A 16,844-nucleotide genomic window follows, 5' to 3' on the forward strand; every position below is an offset into this window, starting at 1 on the left:
AATGCGGGACGGGCGTCTTTCAGAGAAGACGGGCGGATTCCTTTCCAGGGATTTTTCTTGTTTTCCTCAGCCAAAAAGACGGGCGTCTTCTCTTTCAGGACGGGCGTATTTATGAAGACGGGCGGATTCTATTGCAGGACGCCTGGATTCGTTAACAGTCACAAAATTTCAAAAATTCAGCTCAGAAGGACGGGCGTCTTCTGCCAAATATGCCCGGATTGCAAGAAGACGGGCGGATTCTCTTGAAACCGCTCGGAATCTACCCCTTTTACCCGGATTCAGTTCCATCCGTGTACCTTGCATATCCCTTGTGATTTTTTCATTCTTCTCCAAAATCTCGTGCTCTTCATTGTGGGGGCATTACTAAGGCATGAATAGCCTAGGCAATTGCTATCCCCACACTAAGCTAAAACACTACACATCAATTGAAATTATTAGTCCCTCCCTCACTTCTCTCAAACATGATAATTATCTTGATCAAGGCATAAAAAATCCAAAAATGACAAAAATGCAAATTAAGAATTAAAATGCGAGTTAGGGAGTTAGAAATATTTACAAATGGTGGTTTAGGGAGGACTCCACCAAACTCTCATTCTTGATGAGATGTCAAGGGGGCATGTCCAAGGTGTTGTTGATGTTGCTCAACACCTTGAAAAAGTAATCAAAAGCTTGTTCATTGTCGTGATAAAGTTCTTCAATAGATCTTTGCCCTTGTTGTCGGTCTTGATCGATAGCATTACCAATGTAGGGATTGAAAATCCCTTCAAACTCATCGTCCCAAAGACCACAAACTTCATCTACTTGATCACTAAAGATCTCTTGAGTTGATAGAGACAACTCTCCCATTATCTTGTTTTGGCCAATGAGGCCATCTTCTTCATTGCTTGACTTAGGTGAGCTTTGCAAGCTCTTTTTGTTATAATTCACTTGCTCTTTGAATGGAGCATCTTCAATTTTCTTCTTCCATTGGAGTTCCGACTTCTTCCTATCATCCTTCCGGCTATAATGATCGATCATAAAACATGGTTCATGTAAACTAGGAGCTCTCATAGTCTTGTCAAGATTAAAAGTTATACTCTCATCTCCCACTTCTAGAGTGAGCTCTCCATGTTTCACATCAATCACTGCACCCGCGGTGTGTAAGAAAGGTCTTCCTAGAATGATTGGAATGTTGGAATCTTCTTCCATATCAACAATGACAAAGTCCACCGGTATGAAAAATTTCCCAATTCGTACGGGAACATCTTCCCATATCCTTAATGGTGTCTTCGTCGATCTATCGGCCATTTGGAGTGTGATATTGGTGCATTTAAGCTCTCCCATCCCCAACCTTTTACTCACCGAGTACGGCATAACACTCACACTAGCCCCTAGATCACATAAGGCTTTGTTGATCGTGGTGTCGCCAATGGTACACGGTATTGAGAAGCTTCCCGGATCCTTGAGTTTAAGAGGTGAACTCCCTTGAAGTATTGCACTACTCACCTTAGTGATGGCGATATTCTCAAGCTTCCGGATCGACTTCTTCTTTGTGAGAATGTCTTTCCTGTATTTTGCATAGGCCGGCACGTGATTGATTAATTCCGTGAAAGGAATTGAGACTTCTAAATTCTTCACAATTTCCATAAACTTTCCAAGTTGGTCATCAAATTTGGGCTTGGCTTGACGACTTGGAAAAGGAAGTCTAATCACAATGGGCTCCTTCTCCTTGACCTTATCTTCATTTTTCTTTGAAATTTCTTCTTTTGATGATTCTCCATCTTTGGAGTTTTGCACAATTTCTTCCTTATCACTAGCTTCCACAACTTCATCCTCAACCTGCTTCTTCGGTGCTTCATACCTTGTACCACTTCTCAAGTGAATGGCACTAACCGTTTCATGTCTTGGGGGATTACTTTGAGGTGGTAATTGCCCCTTTTGTCTTTGTGAGCTTGAAGATGCTAGTTGAGTCAATTGGGTTTCCAACATTTTGGTGTGAGCTAGGATGTTGTTGATGGTGGTTTCCTTTGCTTGACTATCTTTTTTCATTTGAGTGAAAAATTCTTGTTGATTCTTTTGCATTTGGAGGACCGCTTTTTGAACATCAAAACCTTGGACATTTTGTTGATTGTATGGATTTTGATTTTGGTAACCTTGGTTTTGGTTGTAAAAGGGTCTTTGATTTTGGTTTCTCATGGGAGTTGGGGTGTATGTTGTTTGAGGGTTTTGAACATTTTGGCTTTTGTATGAGAGATTTGGATGGAATTTGGTGTTTTCATTGTAATAGTTGGAATAAGGGGTACCACTCTTGTATGCTTGGAAAGCATTTACTTGTTCATTTGTTCCCCTACATTCACTTGAGTCATGTCCCAAAGTTCCACAATTCTCACATATCCCACTTAGGATTGATGATGATGTCGTCATGGAATTAACATGATGCTTTGGTGATTTAGAGGCTTCTTCAAGTCTAGCCATAGCTTTTTCAAACTTGAAATTGATGGTATCAATGTGAGCACTAAGTTGAGCACCCAATTGAGTAACGGAGTCCACTTCATGCTTTCCTCCTCTAGTAGCCTTGCGAGGTATACTATATTGTGAGTTATGGACCGCCATTTCCTCAATTTTATTCCAAGTTTGATTGTCATCAACTTCGGTGAACATTCCATTTGATCCCATGTTGAGAATGTTCCTTGAATCTTCATATAGACCGTTCCAAAATTGTTGTACCAAGAACCACTCGCTAAGTCCATGGTGAGGACATGAGCGACAAATTCCTTTGAACCGCTCCCAAGCTTCATACAAAGATTCTTCATCCCTTTGCTTAAAACCCGTAATTTGAGCTCTTAGCATGTTAGTCTTTTCCGGCGGGTAGAATTTTTTGTAGAAAGCTAGAGCCAACTTCTTCCAAGAATCAATTCCGAGAGTGGCCTTATCAAGGCCCTTCAACCATTGTTTCGCGGTGCCAATTAGAGAAAAAGGAAATAAGACCCATCGAATTTGGTCTTGAGTTACACCGGGTTGAGAAATCGCATCACAATAGTCACAAAAGGTCTCCATATGAGAATGAGGGTCTTCACTAGGCATCCCCCCAAATTGGCTCCTTTCGACTAATTGGATAAATGCGGATTTAGCAATGAAATTTCCAGTCAAATGTTGTGGTGTGGGAGTACCATTGGGTAGGTTCTCCTCGGTGGGTATGGAATGTGATGAAAACTTAGGCATTGTGGGTTGATTTTGTGTTGTGTTTTGTGTTGGGTTCTCCTCACCTTCTCTTGCAAAAGGGTTGATGAACTCAATAGTTGGTTGAATATCCACAACCTCACTAATACCTCTCAAATTTCTCCTAGCAAGTCTTCTATTGGTTGTCAAAGTTCTTTCAATTTCACGATCAAAAGGTAACAAATCACCTTGTGACCTTCTAGACATGCAAAATCTCAAACAACTTGAAAACAATTAGAACAAACCTTGCGGAGTTTTACTTCCTCAAGGCAAAGAAAGACACAACTAATAACAATATAAGAAAATCTAAATCAAGATAACACCATCTCCGGCAACGGCGCCATTTTTGGTCGGACCTACTAAATCTTTTCGGTAACTTGTCATTAGGAGCACCTAGACCAAAACACAATTTATAGCTTCACAAACAACTCTACAATTAGTAAAGAGGCAAGTAAAGGTCGGATCCCAAGGGACGGGAATTGAAATGAGATTTCTATTGAGACTAGTGGTGTCTTAGGGGTGTCACAATTTGGGTTGATGTAGAAGGTCACTAAACTAAATAGCAATGAAAGTAAATAAGCAAGATGAATTGAAAGGGTTGTAAACAATTGATAAAAAGCACTAGGATGTCATGGGGTCATAGGGGATTCATGGGAATTGATCAGACAAACATGTTCTCAAATTATAAGCAAGCAATTATTGTTGTGATGGATTGAGTTGGGTTATATCTTACAATCCTAGGAAAGTTTGGGTCCCAGAGCCGAATCGATTAGATTGTACAACACCTACAAGTCGACTTAGTCTTCCCTACTCAACAACATGCATGGTCTAATGAGACTCGAGTTGGTTTATCTCTTACAAGTCTCATTGAAAAGGTAAGTGATGGGTAAAAAATGCAAGGATTCATAGGCTCGCATTTCATCAAACATAACATGTGCATGAGTTGAGATCAAAACAAACAAGAAAATAAACCATGAAAGCATATTAATTTAAGCATGAATCATTCCCCATGTTGGTTTCCCCTAATCACCCATTAACCCTAGCTAAGGAACTACTCACTCATTATCATGTTGAACATGCTAGCAAGGTTGTCAATCATACCAACAAAGTGAAACATGATGAACAAATGAAAGTAATTAGCAATAATTAAAAAGGGATTAAGAGAATTATACCTACTAATGATTCCAATAATAAAGCAAAGAATAATAGAAGTACTTGATGCTTGATTGAGAGGTTGTCAATCTCCCAATAATAACCCAAATAATCTTCAATTACCCAAAATAAAGGATGAACCAAAGAGAGATTAAGGAAATAAAACTTGTATTCAAACTTGATTAATTGTTGATTACAAAACTAAAGAGAGATTTGATTGATATTAACTACTCTAAGAATTGATAAGAAGAACATGCTCTTCTAATTAGACTAATGGGGTATTTATAGTGGAAATTAGGTGGATGCATTAGGGTTAACTAAGGGCTTAAATGACGATTAAGTCCCTACTTAGGGAAACGCCGGTATTTTCCGAAGGAAGGGCATCTTTCTTGAAGCTTGAAGAAACGAATTTGCGCTGTCTTGGAATCCGTGCGTCTTAGGCACGGGACGGCCGGATTCGTGAATCTCTGCCCGAGCGTCTTTGGGAGAAGACGGGCGTCTTCTGGGTGCTGCTGCCCGGGCGTCTTTGATGGAAGACGCACGGATTGTGGTCCTGGGGACGGGCGTCTTCATGACAATCCGCACGGATTGCTGCTCAGCCTTGTTTCTTCTTCTTTTCTTCCCTTTTCTTCATCAAATCCTTGGGGATTTCCTTGGGGATGCAAGGATCTTTCCTCATCATTGCCCAACTACTATAATATGTACAAAGGCCTTCTAATCTTGTCTCTCCTTGATGCTTGGTCATTGGATTCAATCAGTTTAGTCTCATTTTGCCATGAAAATGCAAGGTTTGCACTCCTTTCCTACCAAGGACACAAAACCTCAATGAATATGCAAAACAAAGAACTAAAGATAATAAATGACCCAAATATGCACTAAAAAGCATAGGAACAAGGCTAATTCGGGGACTAAATATGCGCTAATTATGGTCACATCACCATATGATATTTCCACTCATATGGGAGCCGGTTGCGTACAGGTTTTGCATGTTGACATAGTCGGGATACGGGCCGCGCTACGGACTTTGGAGTCGAGTACATAGCCACTAGGTGGATGATATAGTCATAGACGAGTTGTACTTCATTCATTCGTTTCTTTATGGTTATGTAATTCATTAATCATATTATTTATAAAATGTTCTTTGATTGGACTTTTGAAATACTACCTCGGGAAACCGAGATAGTAACGCCTTCAATTATCTTGGCCGGATATTGGGGGTGTTACAAAGTGGTACCAGAGCGACGATTTTGGAACCTAAACCAATGAACAAAAATGATTCTAGGAGTGTCAAGTAAAATGAACCCGACCTGAGTACAATATGAGGTCAGTTTTGGATGAGTAGGCGCCCTCATATCAAAACTAGTGCCTATTATCTCGGTTGGTCACTACGTGGGTAGTTATGAGTATGGGAATGCTATGTAAATCATGTTGTGGTTACATGTTTGTTGGGATAAAGGACGTATTCTTATAGTGTGTGTTTGTATATGACATGGAATATGATAACATGTGAAGTTGGATGAGTGGATTTATGCGTGTAACATGTTTTGGAAGCAGTTAATGCATATAGTGTGAAGGATAATAGTTCCATTATTTGGCCCTTGATATCGTATGCATGTTTGAACTTGCTAGTACTATCAGTAGAATGTAAATATTGATGATTGGTGGTAGAGTAAATGCGAGTATGAAAGTAGTGTATGAGGGACGGTGAGTTTGATGCCGTATGAGCTAACTGGCGATGGATCACCGATAGTCGGTGGACTCCCGAATTTTTCTTTGTAACGCAGGGATATCATCGTTCAATTTAATTGAAAATTGAAAGCCATATAGGATCACTCGAATGAGTACGAGGCCACACTCGACCGAGCAGGGCAGCACTCGATCGAGTGGACCACTTACACGACCGAGTGGGCAAATTCCAGAAACTGGTAAACTTCTGGAAAATAGTCACTCGATCGACTAACATGTCACTCGATCAAGTGCCTTCACTACTCGACCGAGTGAGTCTGACGGGCGGAGCAACTCATGTAAAATTTCCTTTTTCTCTATCTTATCTTCTTCATTTCTACCTAAAACTACATACTTCCAACATCAAAATTCCTCTAAAAACATTTCCAAAACTCCATTTTTGTAATTTGTTGCTTGGGTTGAGTTTTCTACTCTATTTTTCCGTCTTAAATCTCTTCTTAATTAGCAATGTGAGTAAACCATCTTTTCTCTTATTTCCCCAATTTGATTTTTGGTTAGGTCTACACTTATTTGTTCAAGTTTTATCAATTAATTGCATGATTTTGTTCAATTCGTTGTAGTAATTAACTTTCTACATCATTAATATGGTCAAGAATCAAATTTTTCTGTTAAAATTTTCTCCACCATGGATGAGCTTGAAAGCTTGTGTTCTTGAGTCAACGCTTGAAATTTGGTGCTTGTTGTTGGATGTAGTTGATCAACAAAAGCCTAACCTTTGTTGTTAGTGATAGATCTTGTCTTTCATGTGGAAATTCCATCTTAAAAGTTCATCTCAAATTTCCATAATATGGGGAAACCATGCCCAAGTTTAGATCATTCATGTGTAAAACTTGGTTTAATTATGTTATAAGACTACTTTATTTGTTAGAAAAGCTACGCACCGTCTTAAAGCGAAAATTTTGCCTTAAAATTTTGACTAAGACTCTCGAAATTTCTATGCGTCATGACTAAATTTCGATTTGTTTTCATCTCAAACATGGTTTAATTGTTTCATGTGAGTTGAATTCTTCGCTATAGTTTCTTGAGAAGCCTTACATTGCTTGAATTCCCGCCTTAAGTACAAAAACGTTTTGAAAATGGGTGGTATATGTGCCCGGATTTCGGTTTCTTTTGAGTTATATGTCTTGATTATCTTTCAAAGTCCAAACTTGGTTGGTAATTTAAAGTTCCATAAATTTCGAAACAAATGACAATTTTGCTAGAGTTTTGATGTTTTTGCTCTTAACACGGTTTACTTGTCTCATTTAGTGTTAATCTTTCACTGCAATCTCTTGTGAAGCCGTAAGTTGAGAAAATTTTCCGTCTTAAGACACTTCAATTTGGGGTAATTAATACACCAGGAATTTTATTTCCATGCTTAGTTCTTGCTTAGATTGTCATTTGACTCTCCTGTTCTTGTTAGTAATGTGTGGTGATGTATCACTTTTATATACACTTATATGACTCCTTTCATGTTGGTTTTGATACCGTTTTTGTGCTTATTTTGTCATTTATATGCCTTTTATAGTGAAATGTCGATACTGCCGCTACTTTGTGTTTTAATGCAGAAATGACGCATTACGAGGCGGATCAAGTAAAGATGAGCACTGCGGATATGGCATAGCGGAATACACGAGGCATGGCACGAGAAATGAGGAGAGTTGAAGATAAGAAGAAAAGATAAGACGAAGACAAGCTGAGGAAGTTGAGTCCTCAATCGAGTAGCACTGAGCTCGATCGAGTAAAGTGTCCTCGATCGATTATCACTAGGCTCGATCGAGGATCCTTTATGTCTGACGGTTTTCCGAATTTTCCTAAAACACGTCTTATTTGTATTATATATTCCAAACTCGTGAGAACAATTACGTTACGCTTCGATAATATTCTGAACTCGAAATAGTCTTAGTTTTTAGTCGGCTAACATTACTTTTGGATCTACAATCTTTCCTCATTAATTGTTAAGGTACATTAATCGTTCTTCGTTAATTATTAATCAAGTTTATGCTTTTATTCCTTTGATATTGTTTTACATCTTTAATTATGCTTTCACCAACCTTTATTGTTGTTATTTCCATTAGTATGAGTAGCTAAACCTTTCATCTAGGGTAAAGGGGATCTAGGTTGATTAGAAGGGGGTTAATGAATTGATTGTTAGCAATATCGTATAAACTATCGTTTGATTATTGTTCTTATTCTAGTTATTTGCTTTAAGGCATGAATCTATAATTAGTGTAGCGAATTAATACTTTCACCGACTGGGTTAGGATTAATATAGTCTGGGATAATCAGATAGGTTGTGTTTAATTATAGCGATTGCATGTTAAACTGAATCTAAAGGGCATAATAGAATTAATCAATCTTGTGACCTTAGATAGTTTGATTGACCTAACAATTAATTAAGATATACCCCCGTATAATTGACCGAGTGAACCGACTCCCTAGACTTCTTAATATTATTGTTATTCATTTATTTAACTTGCCAATAGTTGTTATAAAACAAACCAAACAAACCCCCAAGAAATTGTTACTTTAAGACGATCTAAATATTAGCAAACTGAATATTACCGCCTCCCTGTGGATTCGATACTTGCCTTACCACTAGCTATTTTGTTAGTAATGAGATAGGATTTACTTTGATATAGGTAATACGACTTTAGCCTTATCAAATTTGGCGTCGTTGCCGGGGAGACAACAATTTTCTTGTTTGTTTTTGTTTATTTTGTCTTTTGTCTCAGGGAACTTCAGTTCCTTGAGACCGTTCTCACACTTTTCTTGTTAGTTTCATGTACACCAAGGTCAACTAGTGTGGACGTAGCCACCTGTAGGCCCAGCCGATCTGTGGACATACAACGGTCTTTTGAAAGCCACGCTTGGCGGCGTAAAAATGATTTCGACTGGATCGTTTTAGATCGGTCGGTTTCGTCTCGGTAAGGGTCTCGAAACGATTAGAGATGTTCGGAGTCGCCACCAAGCATTTGTGGGATGCTTGGAACCCGTTCGAAATCCAATTTATACCTCGGTCAAATCAAAGCACAAAGCAGCGTTTGACATAGGTACTAAAGATAAGGAAATCGTCCCTCTTTAGCATCCTATCTCTAGAATGACTCTCGTACGCCCTGGATAAGGTCTTCCACTATCCAAAGTTTCAGAGTAAGAGGTGAAGGTACGTATTGGGAAGCCCTTTAATCAGACACCCAATCCCGTCCGTGGTAGCGGCCTCTACTGATCGATCTTGGTTGGTTGAATGCACAAGTTGATAAAACGGTTCAAATGCATGAATGCGCATCCAATAATTTAAACCTAACACGTGAGAGCTTTCTAAGTCGCTTGATTTAATCCAAATCTCAAGTATAAGATGTCGAGTTGGATTTATGGTTGATTTGCATGCAAGACGACAATTAAACATCCATTTACCATATTAGGTTTATGGTGCATAACGTGATCCATTTGTCTTAGTAAAGCATTTTTCCAATATGATTTTGGATAAGCAAATCGTCATCTGATCCATCCTATATCCGGGCTAACCGGAGTCGGGATCGTCCTAGACTAATGCTAGATAGGGAACAGGCCCTATACTAGACGGCTACATGAGGCGCGAGCCAGCCGGCAGTGTAAGGGGCCTCCCCTGGTTTTGAAAATGAGAATTGAAAAGCCTGTTTTAGGCGCGGGTTAACCTATGGTAATATGCCCTGTTCTGACCTTAAAAAAAACGTTTAGAATACGTATTGAAAAATTGGTATTTGACCCGATTTGGTTTGAAAGAGTCGTTTAGACCGCATTTGTTGATTTGAGGAACGAGACTCGAATAATGATCATTATTTTGATAATATTCGGTGTCGGGTTCGACTAGACAAGCTTGAGAGGAATAGTTTTGAAAATAATTATGAACTAACTATTTTAAATTCATTCGAATATAATTAGTCGATACTCATCATCGTACCCGGGTTAAAATCCGGCATGGTATGTAGAACCAAGGAAGACTTTGTGTTGGTGACTAATATGTTTATTTTGAAAATGTAAAGAAATGATGAAGGCTTTAAAATACCTCCCAAAATGTAAAGAAATGAAATAAAAGGCTTTAAATACCTTTCAAATGTTATTAACCAAATATCATCACCGAAACACGGATTTAACCGTCGTGGTATGAGGAACCAAGGGTGAGAAATGTTTTATGGTTAAAACAAATAAAATGAAATAAAAAGGTTCGAAAATATTTGAAATAGTAAAAACCGATTGTAAATATGAAAATGAAATAAAGGGAAATGACGAGAACAAACACGGTTGAGTTCTGACTTGGACACCCCATTGAGGCGCGGGCAAGCCGGCGAACCAAGGGGCTTCTGTCTCAGGCCAAAAATCAGTTTTGGCTCGTTTATTCCATGTTTTGGTTCATGTTATGCATGTTTTAGCATGTTGTAGTCATGAAACAAATAAAAACATGATAAAAGAAGGATTTTTACACCCTCATACTTACATGTTTGGTTATGGCGAGTGACCGACGTGAGTGTAACAACTCGTTTTGTCGGAAAAAAACTCGGTTTAAAACCGTTTTGGTAAGTAAAAAGAGAGTTTTAAGATTAGTGACAGTGTAGTGGTCGAAGTGGTCGGTCAAGTGATTTAATGCACGATGACGGTACCAAAAAATGTGTAAGGCTTGTATTTACGATCGGTAGGTCGTAAATACGCGTCGGATTGTGACTTAAGAAGTCGAGTCGAGAATTTTAAGGGAGAAAAGAGGGGGCGGACACTCGCGTGTTCTCAAATGGGGGCATTTGATGGGTATTTATAGGGAAATGAGTGGTTGTGTGAGTTTTGAGCGACGTGGCCACCTGCGCTGCTCAAAGAGGCGCGAGCCACGTCGCGGTTCTTCGAGTTATCCTGTCACTTTCACACAAGAGCAATCATGATTTGTTCTATCCTAGGTTTGGGATGAACATGTTTGATATTTGACTATGTAAGATTCCGGGAAACCTTAACATATAAGGCTTTGAATATTTTGTTTTTGGTGGTTGACTCGGTTTGACTCGTTGTTGGAGTCAGGATTTGAATTTTTGAGTCGGTTTTTGGTCCGGTGTCGGTTTTTACTCTAGTTAGTGTCATTGCGACCCCGTTGTCGTGCATTAAACACTCCAGGTATTTTGGAAATGTTTGGAAATGTTTTATTTTCTAAATCGTTTTAAGTTTTCCGACGTAAAGTTGTACACAAACTGTCAATCAAACGCCGCGATTCCAAAGCATGTTATAGTCCGATAATCATCGGGTGTTTGTTGGAGTCTCAGCAGATACTTGGTATCTACAGAGCCCCCACTTTGACTGAGGCTTGGACATGGCGAAAGTCAAAGTAGAGCCCCCAGGTCAATCGAAGATTACAACCTGGAGACCCGAGCGACGTCAAGGCGGCTCGAAAGGATTCGGGCCAAGGTCCTGCCGTCGGGAAGGGCGACGCCAAGGCGACTCGAGGGTACGAGCCAAGGACCTGTCCTCGGGAATAGTTTAGAGTCTGTCGACTATCCGTGCGGGTCATTTAAAGTCCGTTAGACTACGTACAAAAACTCGCCAGCCATAAGAAGGAGTCATACCTGAGGCATCTTCGGATATGTCCTTACGCGTATGCAAACAAAGGCTCGCCAGCCGTGATGCGTGGTAAGGCTCGCCAGCCATGGGGCGTATCTAAGGAGGGCTCGCCAGCCGCGACGCGTAGTAAGGCTCGCTAGCCATGGGGCGTATCTGAGGAGGGCTCGCCACCCGCTATGCGTAGTAAGGCTTGCCATCCATGGGGCGTATCTGAGGAGGGCTCGCCAGCCGCGATGCGTAGTATGGCTCGCCAGCCATGGGGCGTATCTGAGGAGGGCTCGCTAGCCGCGACACGTAGTAAGGCTCACCAGCCGTGGGGTGTATCTGAGGAGGGCTCGCCAGCCGCGATGCCTAGTAAGGCTCGCCAGCCATGGGGCGTATCTTAGGAGGGCTCGCCAGCCGCGATGCGTAGTAAGGCTCGCCAGCCATGGTGCGTATATGAGGAGGGCTCGCCAGCCGCGACGCGTAGTAAGGCTCGCCAGCCGCGACGCGTATATGAGGAGGGCTCGCCAGCCGCGATGCGTAGTAAGGCTCACAAGCCATGATGCGGTCGGTTAATGGACCGTGAGAATAGCCACGTCGTATGGGCTTGTTTTGAAAGTAGCGGACTCATGATGCCGCCGTGGAAATAGCGAATTCGAATTTTCACTATCACTGTTTTTTGACAAGAGCGGGTTCTGCGAGGAATCCCCCTGTCGACATTTGAAGGAATAATGAATTTGGAATCTTCACTATTCATTGTTTTTTGAATTTGAAGTGGCAGTTTTGATCACCGTCTGTTCAAATTTTGAAGGAAATAACAAATTTTGAATTTTGCTATCATGTTTGGAGTGACAGTTTATGTGCCGCCGTTGACATTTGAATGAAATAGTGAATTTGGAATCTTCACTATTATTTTTGAAGTGACGGTTTATGTGCCGTCGTCGACATGTGTGGGAAATAGTGAATTTGGAATCTTCACTATTATGTTTGAAGTGACGGTTTATGTGCCGCCGTTGACATGTGTGGGAAATAGCGGAATTTAATTTCCAACTATTATTTTAAAAGTGACGGTTTTAATTGCCGTCGTTTGAAATTTGAAGAAATAGCGAATTTGAGTTTTCACTATTATTTTGAAATGAACGGTTTTAATTGCCGTTGTTTAAAATTTGGAGAAATAGCGGATGTTTGGGCTAAAAATAGCATAATAGAAAAGGCCTATTTGATAAGATAAAGATTACAAAAGAAGAGGTAAGGAGGAAGGGAGCCCGAGTCAGGAAAAGGGGAGATGGGCTTGAGAAGGATCAAGAGCCCGTCATAGAAGGTGCCCGCGTTAAGGAAAGGAGTGTTAGGGAGAAGTCAGGGAGAAGTTAGGGAGAAGTTAGGGAGATTGGGGAGAATTGGTAAAAGAGTTCGGGTTTGGAAAGAAGTCCTTATGGAAATAATATTCCCTTTCCATATTTGAGGTAGGACATGTCTAGGGTTCTTACCCTATAAATAGCCAAGGAAGCAAATCAAAGTGGACATCCAAGACGACTCATTCAACACATCCGTATTCATTCATACAATAATAATCAAGATCATATCTCAACAAATAATATACGCTCATTCTGGATCTTGCAGGCCTGACGCCTAGGGCCAGCAGGATTAGCTACGCATCACAATTGTAATCATCCTCCAATTCATATAGTGCAATACTTGGCAGGGTACCTTCCCTCCCGCGGTTGTTCCCACATTGGGTTTTCCGCGTCACCAAAATCTTACGTGTCAATTTACATTACGTACCTTATTTTTTCCTTTTACTTATTGACATACAAATCATCATACAATCGACCAACGAATATAGACTACATTGACCCTAATTAATCGATTTGGGTAAAAAAAAGCTAAACAGTTTGGCGCCCGCCGTGGCGCATTGTGGTCGTCAATCGTTGATATTCTAGATATACAATGGAAAAGCAAGTATCTGAAGCCATGTCAGGGAACAGGCAGCCATCGCCACCACCATCGTCTACCCAAAGTCCAACATCGACAGTGGCCACGCAGTCTCCCGGACACACCCCAAGAATCATACGGACAACAAAAGACTCTCTACCTCCAAGGAACCCTGTTGTCTCAGCCCAGACCAGATCAGACAAAGGAACATCAAGCTCAGGCGTCACTCCGCCGCCCAGTCCCACGCAAATCCTGCTCACCGGCGTGGAAAATCTTCAGAAAGCTATGGAAAACATGAGAGAAGACCAAAGCAGAGCAGATGCCGAGGTAAGAAGGAGAGACAGAGAGCTCTGGGCACAAATTGATCTCCTAAAGCAGCAATCCAGCACTCCAGCGAACAGGACAGGTGAAGGAAGATTTCCTTTGGTAGATCGACACAAGGAGAGCGACGAGCGACGGCGGATACCAGCTGAAATAATTACAAGATTGGATTTGGCTACGACACCATCAGATGGAAGGATAACCCCACGAGGGTTAGGATACCTCACACCAGATAGCTGACAGCCAGCCAGCTGCGTAAGGATACAAACAGGTGGCCTCCCCGTCGGCGATCCAAAGAATCGATCAAACACCGTAGTAAGATCCGAGTCAAACCAAGCAAGTGTGAGCGCGGCAAAGGGGACAATCGTTGCCACAACCCCCCTGGCAGCCGGAACTTATCAGAATCTTCAAGAGCCCGGATCAGGAGGAATTATGCAGACAGCTGACAGGCGGACCCCAGATTCAACCAATATAACTAATCAGCAGTAATACTCACCATTCGTGGACACCATATCCATCACAGCCATGCCAAAGGGATTCACAAACCCAAATATGCCTCTCTTCGACGGCACAGCAGACCCCTTTGATCATATCAGCCAGTATAAACAGAAAATGATGACGGTAACAGCCATAGGACAAGTTAAGGAAGCCTGCATGTGCAAAGGATTCGGGTCCACCCTAACAGGACCGGCACTTCGATGGTTTGTAAGCCTGCCCAACAGGTCGATATCTACATTTGCTGAATTGGTAAACGCATTTACTCAACAGTTCGCAAGCAGCAAGAAAGCCACAGAAGCACGCAGGAGACCTGTACAGAATCGTCCAGGGGGCAGGAGAGAGCATTGGAGAATACAATACCAGATTTAACAATGAGAAGGTAGCAGTACGAGAATGTGATATCTCAACAGCAGTAGAAGCCTTCAGAAGAGGCCTCCATCACGACTCTGACCTATACAAGCAGCTGACTATGCATCCTTGCCATAGTTTCGAAGCAGTGCAGGAGAAGGCAGCTGCCGCGATCAGACTGGAGGAAGATATCCTAGCCAGAGCCAGCTTACAGAGCGCGCCAAGTATTTCTAGTACTTCAGCCGTGGAGAAATCAGGAAGAAAGCAAACCACCAACAAGAAGGACGAGAGAGACAGACCATATGGGAGAGGAGTCAACAAAGTCGAGGAAAACCAACTACTCCCCACCCTGGCAGAGTATGGGTTCACCACAGGTATCGGAGGAATCTTGAAGGCACTCAGGGAGATGGGAGATGGAGTCAGGTGGCCTAACCCACCAGTAGGAGAGCAAGCTTGGAGAAAGGATAGCAAGAAGAAGTGTGAATTCCATCGTGATATCGGACACAACACTGAGGATTGCTACACATTGAGAAGAGAGATCAAGCGCCTGTACGAACAAGGAAAGCTGAGCCACCTGTTACCACGTGGGGGCAAGCAGCAGGATAAGGTAGGTTCCGCCAAGCCGGCAGGCCCACCCACATGCACTAAAATTATAAACATGATAACAGGCGGGTAAGACTTAAGCGGCCTGACATACTCATCAGCTAAGAGACATGCCACCGAAATCAAAGGAGACAGCCACTAATTCTGTGAGAATTTCTCACACGACTGCCAGTGAAGAAGCTTTGATGAAGGAGATACATATAATGAATGAGAACACCATGACGCACTTATTATCACCTTGTCAATGGCCAATTGCACAGTAAGAAAGGTCTTGGTAGATACAAGAAGCTCGGTCAACTTAATCATGCTGAAAACCATAGAGAATAGGGGATTCAGCGAGAAGGATTTACAGAAGAAGACTATTCCGCTAGTAGGCTTCAGCGGAGAAACAGCCAGCTCGCTAGGTGAGATAATCATCCCCACCTATGTGGGAGGAGTCAACAAGCAAGTCAGGTACCTGGTTATAGATGGCCCCTCTACTTATAACGTCATCCTAGGAAGACCATGGCTGCACCAGATGAAAGTAGTCCCTTCAACATATCACCAGTGCATAAAGTTCCTCACCCCATGGGGAGTAGAAACGATAAGAGGAGATCAGGAGGATGCTAGAGGTTGCTACAAGAAGGCACTCAAGTGCACTGCTAGCCCTCCCGTATAGCAATTACAGAAGCAGCCTATCCAGGACGAATACATCGAACCCCCAGCAGAAGAGCTAGATCAGATTAACCTGGACAAGCTGCACCCAGAGAGAACCGTGCTCCTTGGAGCAGGATGTACAGGAAGCTTACGAACAGCAGCTAGTCAAGTTCTTACAAGATAACATGGACTGCTTTGCATGGTCACACGAAGATATGATAGGCATAGATCCATCCATCATAACACACAAGCTTAGCGTGGACCCAAAGTGTAAACCCATCCAGCAGAGAAGGAGAAAGTTTGAAGCAGAGAGAAATAAGGTAATCAACCAGGAAGTAGATAGCCTGCTGGCAGCAAAGAAGATAAGAGAAGTGAAATACCCAGAATGGTTGTCTAATGTAGTGGTGGTGCCTAAAAAGAATGGGAAGTGGAGAGTATGTGTGGACTTCACTGATCTCAACAAAGCATGTCCTAAAGATCCATTCCCGCTGCCTCATATTGATGCAATGGTAGAAGCAACAGCTGGACACGAGATGCTAACATTTCTGGATGCATGGAGTGGATACAATCAGATCAAGATGGATCCTGCAGACCAGGAGAAGACAGCATTTATGTCCGAAAGAGGAATATATTGCTACAACGTCATGCCGTTCGGTCTAAAGAACGCAGGCTCCACATATCAAAGGTTGGTTAACCGCATGTTCAAAGAGCAAATAGGAAGAACCATTGAGGTGTACATTGATGACATGGTGGTGAAATCAGAAAAAGCCAAAGATCATATGCGGTATCTGGCAGAAACATTCAGCACCCTCAGGGAATACAAGATAAAATTAAACCCATCTAAATGCACCTTCGGGGTATCTTCTGGCAAATTC

General features: G+C 41.8%; 1 non-coding gene across 1 annotated transcript; it reads left to right on the plus strand.

The window, feature by feature from the left end:
- The first annotated feature begins 2,722 nt into the window (after positions 1-2,722).
- Positions 2,723-2,829, plus strand: LOC141624065 (small nucleolar RNA R71). The gene has a single exon (XR_012533876.1). It is a non-coding gene; the product is annotated as a small nucleolar RNA R71 (small nucleolar RNA).
- Positions 2,830-16,844: the final 14,015 nt, after the last annotated feature.

This window comes from Silene latifolia, chromosome X (assembly GCF_048544455.1).
Source record: "Silene latifolia isolate original U9 population chromosome X, ASM4854445v1, whole genome shotgun sequence".
NCBI lineage: Eukaryota > Viridiplantae > Streptophyta > Magnoliopsida > Caryophyllales > Caryophyllaceae > Silene > Silene latifolia.